Raw genomic sequence first — 8,060 nt, 5'->3', positions numbered from 1 at the left:
TTGAGCAACAATGTTCCTGCCACATTTTCAATGTTGGAAAACGTTCAAATGCAATCCTACCTTCTCACTGTATGCCTTTTGGACTACATTATTACATAGATCAAAATTTTTGCTTTTAGTTAACTGGCTTTTTTTTTTTCCTCTATTCCAAATTATGAATAATAGCAGAGTTAAGGAAAATTAAATATATATATTGAAACCACAAAACAGCACTGGTAACAGAAGCAAGATTGTAGCTAACCTTTGTGACTTAACCCTGACAGAGACACTGTTCACCATTTTTAGATTACCAAAATAAGCTGAGTGCAAAGCACTTCTTCTGTGGTTAAATGAATAACACAAAACAAAACTGCTATGCGAAGAATGCAAGGGCTTTATAGGATCAGGGTCTACATAATTACAAAGTAGATTTGATCAAAGAATTTGAATGGCAATGTAATCAGGGCATAGCTACGTTATTGAGAACAAGGGGGAAAGTAGCAGTAAAGGTGAAGGGTGTTATTTATGGCCCAATTTAGTAAACTGCAGCCAACAGACATGTGAGGAAGCTATCACCTGGACAAGGACCAAAACACTCCCTTACTTGAATTATTTAAAGGATGATGCCGTTAATTTGGAGGGGGTGTAGAGGAAATGAAAGTCCTAACTCTCACAGTGCTTTTTAACCCCCAAACTCTGGCTCAGCCCTCTCCCACCACAGGGCTCAAGAGTGGCCATCCCCACCCCATGTTGCCCTGTGAGACCCTCCATGTCCAGACTTTTGTCAGAGCTGCAGTAGTACCCACAAGTGCTGCGTGCATGAGCTGTCTTGAGTGGGCCCAGTAACCTAGTAATTAGCAATTAGCAAATGCCTTATGTCCCATTCACTGGAATTACTATTGAACAGGCAGCAGATGGACCCACGCCCAGCAACCCATGTCCACCTCTCGGCCTCTGCTCCTGCCATGGCTCGTGGTGCCCTTAACTCAGTTGTGGGGTTTCCACTATTATTTAACTTTCCCTTCATCTGATGTTAGAGGTTTCTTTAATTTAGGGAGCTGCTGCTTGCCCCTCACTAATGCTGAAATTCAGAGTGCTCCCCTGAAGGCTCCCACATGGAGGTTTGCTGCTGCCCAGCCACACCTCATCACCACAGTCCAGGCTGTAGCTGGGCCATGGCTGTCCCAGTGTCCAGCCCAGCACTAGACCAATCCTGTGTGCCTATCAGATATGCACAGTCACCTGCTGTCCCATTGGTGTGTTCCATTTATCACTGTAACTTTTGGGTGGTTCTTTTGGTAGCCATGGGCTATCCTGTGCAGCTGAACACAGGCAACTATAAAAGAGAATTCTGAATAGCTAGGGCAAAAAAGGAAAACGACTATATTAACTTATTACACAGATGCAAGAGCCAGCTCACACAGTCATCCAGCAGTCACTTCAGGAAAGAGCAAGAAGGGTACAGGGTGGGCGATAACAAAAATACGTAATGTAACATAATCTAATGCAGGGCTGCTTCTGCCATGTTGTCCCTGGCCAGCTCTCTGACTGGTTAACTGCCTTTTGGGGCAAGAGCAGGATTGCTCTTCTGAAGAAATTACACACATACAACGTGCAAAATCCTTTTACAATCTGTCTATTCAGATCTTAGAGGGTTTAACATAACCTTTTCCAGCGTTTCTGGTAGTTGCTCTCAGCCTGCCCGTGCTGTAATTTACCTTCTTTATGTCAGGTTCAGCTGACCAGGCTTGTTCACAGTCTCATACCGGTCCATCATTTGTTTATTCCACTAGGTAGTCTGTTCAGAAGAGACACACTGGATTGTCTTCCATTGAAAGGTTCGAGTTCAGACTGTCTGCACACCTTGCCAGGAAAAGTACCCAACAAAATAAATATTCCTGTCAAATAAAGTGTATCAGTTAATAAAAGAACAAGCATTCAGTATTACAATGACAATAATAAGGCTAAAAGACAAAACACATCAAAGCTTCACATATAAAATGATACTTCCTCATGTTAACATTTCTCTTTTTTCAGTTCAAAACATTAAGTAGAAGAGCCACGTATGAAGAAAGGAACCACTGTGAAAGCTGCTGTACTCCTCTCAGTCAGTACAAGACAATCTTGACCTTCATGCCATAATATTGAGCTGAAGTTCTTGAAAGGTGTCATTGTTTCAAAAGCCAGATGCTTTTTCAAGGCTGAGAAATGCCTGTTAAACACTGGATTGAAACCCCAGAGGTCACATTACATTTGACATGTGACATCTAAACTTCTTTATCTGAAAGGGGAATTTTAGGAAGCTATCACTCCTCTCTGCTACTTAGCTGTGCTTTGAAAATAATCGCATAGGAGTGTACTAATGGAAAGTGGATGGGAAAGCTTTAGATAAGGCTTTAGATATCCTTGCTATGTATCTAAATATTTATCTTGTGATGTGTGAGTATACCTGCTTCTCTCCTTAGGGCCTGCAGAAATTTATTTTTGTCTCAGGTACGGTATTAAATACACAGTAGTTAAAATGCCTTCAGCCATGTCCCCCTACAATAGCAACACCAGAAGAAACAGTTACCAGAGATTTAAAATGATGCCTTTTATCAGAGTAGCACAATTCTAGAAAGATCCTGTAATACAGATTCACAGATTTGTTTACCACCTTCACAATACACAGCAGAATAAGCTTATCAGGTGCATTTACCTAATTGCCATGACAGTGACAATGTGATGTTAAGAGCTGCAGTATCACTAACAAGGAGTGAGATTGGGGAAGCATTATTTGGAGATAGACACACAGTAGTAAATGTTTATTTCGATTTTTGTTAGACACCTGACTTCTCAGATCTTGTAAAGTGCTCCACTTGTATTAATCTCTAAATGCAGGTTCATTCCGGGAAGCGGGGTTGGAGCGGGGCAGGGGGGAGAAATGTCATAGCAAAGGGCAGCACACGAGAATGGGAAAATCTTGTCCAACTCCTCGGTTGATTTTGTCATCTCCTAGCGACTGGGATCCTTTAGCTCCATCTACTGGTACCAGCTACCTGCGGCAGCCTGCAGTGGGCCCGCCGGGAGCCTACACTCACCTAGTCACACCGCACACCATGCCAGAGACAGCTGCAGGTAGAATCGCAAGTTTAACGAGATCCTCTCCGGCAAGCTGCTGCTGCAAGCTCAGAAGATGCCCTGTGAAGTGACAACACTGCCTGGTCACAATGTGCTACCCTCAGACACAGTGGAAACCTCCCCATTCTTAGACCTCCACAAGGCGTTCATTTATTTACCGCAGGTGGAGAATCTGGTCAGTCACATAGCAGCCAGCCATTGCAGTACGGCTTCCTGCTGCATCTTCTCAACCCAAATTCACTTTACAGCTATCTACAAAGCTCTTTCTATATCCAAGAGTTTGATGCAAGTGTGCACGTTTTAAAGAAAGGCTGTGTGCTTGTTTATTGATTATAACTATTTAGCTGGCCACAGCTTTATTAGCAATGTGCCCATTCTGTCTTTTCTGTAATTGTTGCATAAGGGGTAGAGAGTCTTTTGGAAAACTCTGCTGTTTTGACACTATCCATATACAGATAAAGTTCATTTAACAAATGTTTTCCGCTTGGTTTTCTCATATATTAGATTTCAAGAAATATCTTTTTCTAGAAAAAAAAATAAGGGGAAAAAATTAATTTCCCTCTTTCCCCATAATACCAAATTGAGAGCTATTAAGGGATATATAGGCACTAACTGCTTCCTACTGGATACTTAAGGGAAACAGATGGGTGCGATTACAATTTTATGGACGTCTTACCTAAAATGTTTATACTCAGCTGCCACATTATGGTTTGATTCTTGGTTATAAATAAATATATAAATCTTTGTAAAGTTCTGTACAGATTTTAAGCTGAAGGGGAACATGCAGCTTTGTAGCTACTTCTCCAGGGGAAAAAAAAAAAAATTAAAACTAGAAGGCACAAGGATACTGGAACCTCCAAGACCTAAAAGAGGCATGCGCTCACTGCCTAAAAGAACTAAAATCATGCTGCAAATCAGCAGAGGGAGCCAAGTGCCTTGTTTTAGAAGTGCCAGCTCTGCTTGCTACCCTACAGCCTGGTAGCCTGCCTGCCAAAGCTTTATGCTGCTTTATGACAGGGTGGTGGATCTCCTGTTACCGGAGAGAAGCAGGTTCCTTCACTGTTTCATTTGGTTTAAAGTGACTATTGGGAAAACCTGAGCTTTGCTACATCATCAGATTTTACTGACCCATCACCACCTCTGGGAGTGACCAGTACCTAAATGCTTTTGAGCAATGCCTAACTGGGGAAGAAATAAAAGAGTTCCCTTCATCTTCTTCCACCCCTTTACAACTGTGTAAGCGTTTTATCTCTTCATATGGGCTGCAGAAACAGTTTTGCTCAAATTAGTGAGACAGCTACACATAGAAATTCTCTAACAAAACCAGCAACAACAATGCTGCAATGTCACCCTCATAGTATTGCCCTTTTGTGTTTACTCACCTTTAATTCCTTTAAAGGAGTTCTCTTTTTGTTTCCATACGATGAGACAGTGTAAAACAACAGAGATAACAAAAGAAAAGACTGCAGTTTTGACAGGTAGAGTAAAATTAACACAACAGTCCATGCAATTTTGGATCTCTAGTTCCAGAAGCACTCATTTGATATTTTTTCCACAGGAATTACATGAAAACATGTACAAGGTTAAAAGATACAGTCCTCTTGCCCCCTTTTCCTCATGAGATCTATTCCTCTGTTTCTCATCCTTCATAATGGAGAGTTTGAAGGCTAAAATATCTCTGAGTGACCTCGGTTAGATCAATGAGTCTTCAATGAATTTACACTGGCACTCCTGAGGGAAAAATTTGATTAGCTAATCATGTCATTACTAACTGCTGAATTAATAATGCAGAAATTCCCTCAAAATGAGAAGGGCGTTATGGGACTGCAGACTAGTTCTAGCCAGAGGAGTAAGAAGACCAAGTTCTGTGGTTATCCCTATACTGAGACATTTACAGTATTTCCTAATTAAGACCAGTGAAAGGAGGGAAATCATATATTCTCCTTCTATTAAACATCTTCTGCTATATAAGTTACTTAGATAGCAGATGAAGGATGAAGAGCGTGCTGGAGCTACACTAGTCCCTGCTCAGAAGCTGAATGTCTCCAGGGTGCTCCCACCACTCCAGCATGTGCCCACAGCAGGGTTCGTCTCTGCTGCCCACAGGGATTATGGGGCTCAGGCTGACATGATGCAACACAACACAGCATAACGCAGTGCCAGCAGTCTGGGAAAAGCTTTGAACATGATGCAAGAGCCATGACCAAGCAGTGAGAGTGTCACCTCAGACCAACTGCCGTGATTTTCTTCTCCAGCAGACCCATGCCAACCAATAGTGCTGTCACTGCAGAGATTTTTGTGGTATTCAAAAGACCAAAAATAAAGACAAAGACTTTCATTTTTCTTGAATGGTATGGAACACTACTTTCTGGGGAACCTTTATGAGGTTCATTCTCTGCAGAAAATCCATCCTGTTTTTAATATCCTTGAGATACCCTCATTCAGCCAGTGATTATCATTATACTAACCACACTGCCCAGGCCACTGCCACAGCTTCTGTGCGGTAAGGCATTGGTAGGTTTGTAGCAGTGGATGGAGCATCACCCAATTCCCCTTCACGGGAGGTAAGGAAAACTTTGTGTGATTCTCAGCACTGCTCTAGGACTGGAGATGCTAACCTCAAGCACACTGCAAGATCCAAATTTACCTCCTCCATAATGAATGGTTTCAGCTGCACAGCTCAAACCAGAAATGTCTCACAATACTTTCATTAGACCTCCAATCAGGACAGAGAGCTATATTCCATTTCTATCTCTGCCACTTACTTGTTTCATTAGCTTCCAATATGCTGTTTTTCACAGTTACAAATGGGAAACATTTATAAGTACATCCCAAACATGGATGAAAGACAGTTTACCAACATTTCTAAAGCCCTCAGAGACCACAGGGAAAAAGAAATAAAGAAGTGTCCAGTGTGTGCTTAAAACACTGAACTTCTTAATGTTATTTCTCATAAACTGAAGTCCACCTGTACATGTTAATATGCTGCATTGCAGGTGCCTGAGGTATTTGCAGTCAAGTGTAAGATGCAGCAGAGGGTTTGGGTATCATGTAAGGAGGGAAATTGAATTTAATTTTGCTTTATCTAAGCTTATATTGTTTCATTATTAATACTGTAGGGGAAAAAAATCCTGTTTGCTGTTCTGCTGCAGGAGAGAACTGCTTAGCTCGATCCAGTGATCTGTAAATCCAGAAACATCTCACTATGTACCACAGACCATACAGCACAGTACAGACGTGAATAAACTGCTCCTTGACTTAAATTCAGGTCTGTTTTAATGCTGTTGGAAAAAAAAAAATTAAAAATTTACAGGCGTAGTGAATAGCAAAAATGCAAGTATTTACAGAATGAACACACTGACTTACAAATTACCATGCAGTCCAGAAATGACTCCTTAAAATATCCCACCACTCCAGTACCCTAAACTCCCTACTGGAACACAGTTTATCTGTAACACTTGCAACGTCTGAGGATAGCATTGCTCTGCTGCTTTTTTTTCTTGGTCACTTTATGCTGGCATTTGCTGGGCCCAGATTAAGTTCTAGGAATTTCTAGGAGCATAATTCAACATTTGAAACACTATTAAGTGTGCTGTGTTTGTTCACTCATCTAGAAGAGACGTTCAGTCCCATGCAGGCAGTCAGCACAAGAGCTGGCAACCAGTTAAGTGTATAACATCTACCCACAGGAACAAATCTCAGTGTTTCAGAGGTACAATCCAAACATCATCTCTGATTTGAGTATTTTACAATGATTTCACAGGATATTGTGGAATAAAAAGCAAGTACTGAATTTATAAGAGATGTAAGAACCACTCCTGTTTTTACTGATTTCATTAGAAGCAAGAGCAGTCCAGTAAGCAAACAAGGGGAAATATTCAAGCATGTTTCATTTCCTGCCCAAATAGCAGTGTATAAAAATAGATTGTATTTTTCTCCAGCTAAAGTGAACTCAAGATTGTTAATGAGAAACATTGTCAAAAATTCATTCTAGTGTGGCAAGCAATTAGGTGCATCAGGTGAAGGAGGAATATTTAAATAAAGGACAGATGTCTCATCTCAGCACAGACCACCTAGGAACACAGCATCTATGTTATGCCTAAAGTAATTAAATGACATCTCTATCATTTGTACCGGAAACCTGGATTCCCTCAGACTTCCACAACAAATTTAATAAGCATTGCCTCAGTATCAGACTGCCTCTGGAATGCTTCCACACTGACATAATTGTCCTAGGTGCTACAATGAAGATCAAGAATAGCAACTTACAAACTAACATCCACAGCACAAATATAAATCAGTGCTGCTACTTCCATAAAAGTGCTAACCAGCTTAAACACTTTCCAAAAGCAATAAAATACTCCCTGACTTTCAGATACTACCTAATTTTCTCTGGGAAAAACATTTGCATGTCTTATCTCCTCAATCTTAAAAGGACTTTTCTACAGCCAAATATACTGCAAGACAGTATTCACAGGAAATCTGCTACAAATTGCATCCCATGCAGGAAGAAGTTATCAAAAAAGGAATCTTTCAAGAACCCCTTTTCAGACATTTGTAATGAAAATGGAACAGGTGGAGCCAGATACTTGACAACAGACTTGAACATCGTAATTTCTCACCTCCACAGTTATGTATTCCGAAGTAAACACTTCTCTCAACAAAGCCATCCAGATACCATGTTGCTACTGTGACATATCCTAACATAAACTTATATGAAAGTCTACTTAGCAGAGTAACTGCTAGCAATCTACAAAACGTTCTCACGGAAGGGTACATAACTACACACTAAAACAGCCTTCCATGAACTTTTGCTAAAGAACAGGAAGAGAGAGTGGGATAACAATTCTCAAAAAACAGCCATTCCACCTCTCAATTCTTGCTCCTGATCTACAATGACAGCTTCAAAAGATATGCATCCTCCATAGCCCATAACTACTGCATATCTTTAATTTCCCCCA

Source organism: Indicator indicator, chromosome 21 (genome assembly GCF_027791375.1).
Source record: "Indicator indicator isolate 239-I01 chromosome 21, UM_Iind_1.1, whole genome shotgun sequence".
NCBI classification, from domain to species: Eukaryota; Metazoa; Chordata; class Aves; order Piciformes; family Indicatoridae; genus Indicator; species Indicator indicator.
Note: the sequence above shows the minus strand (reverse complement) of the source record.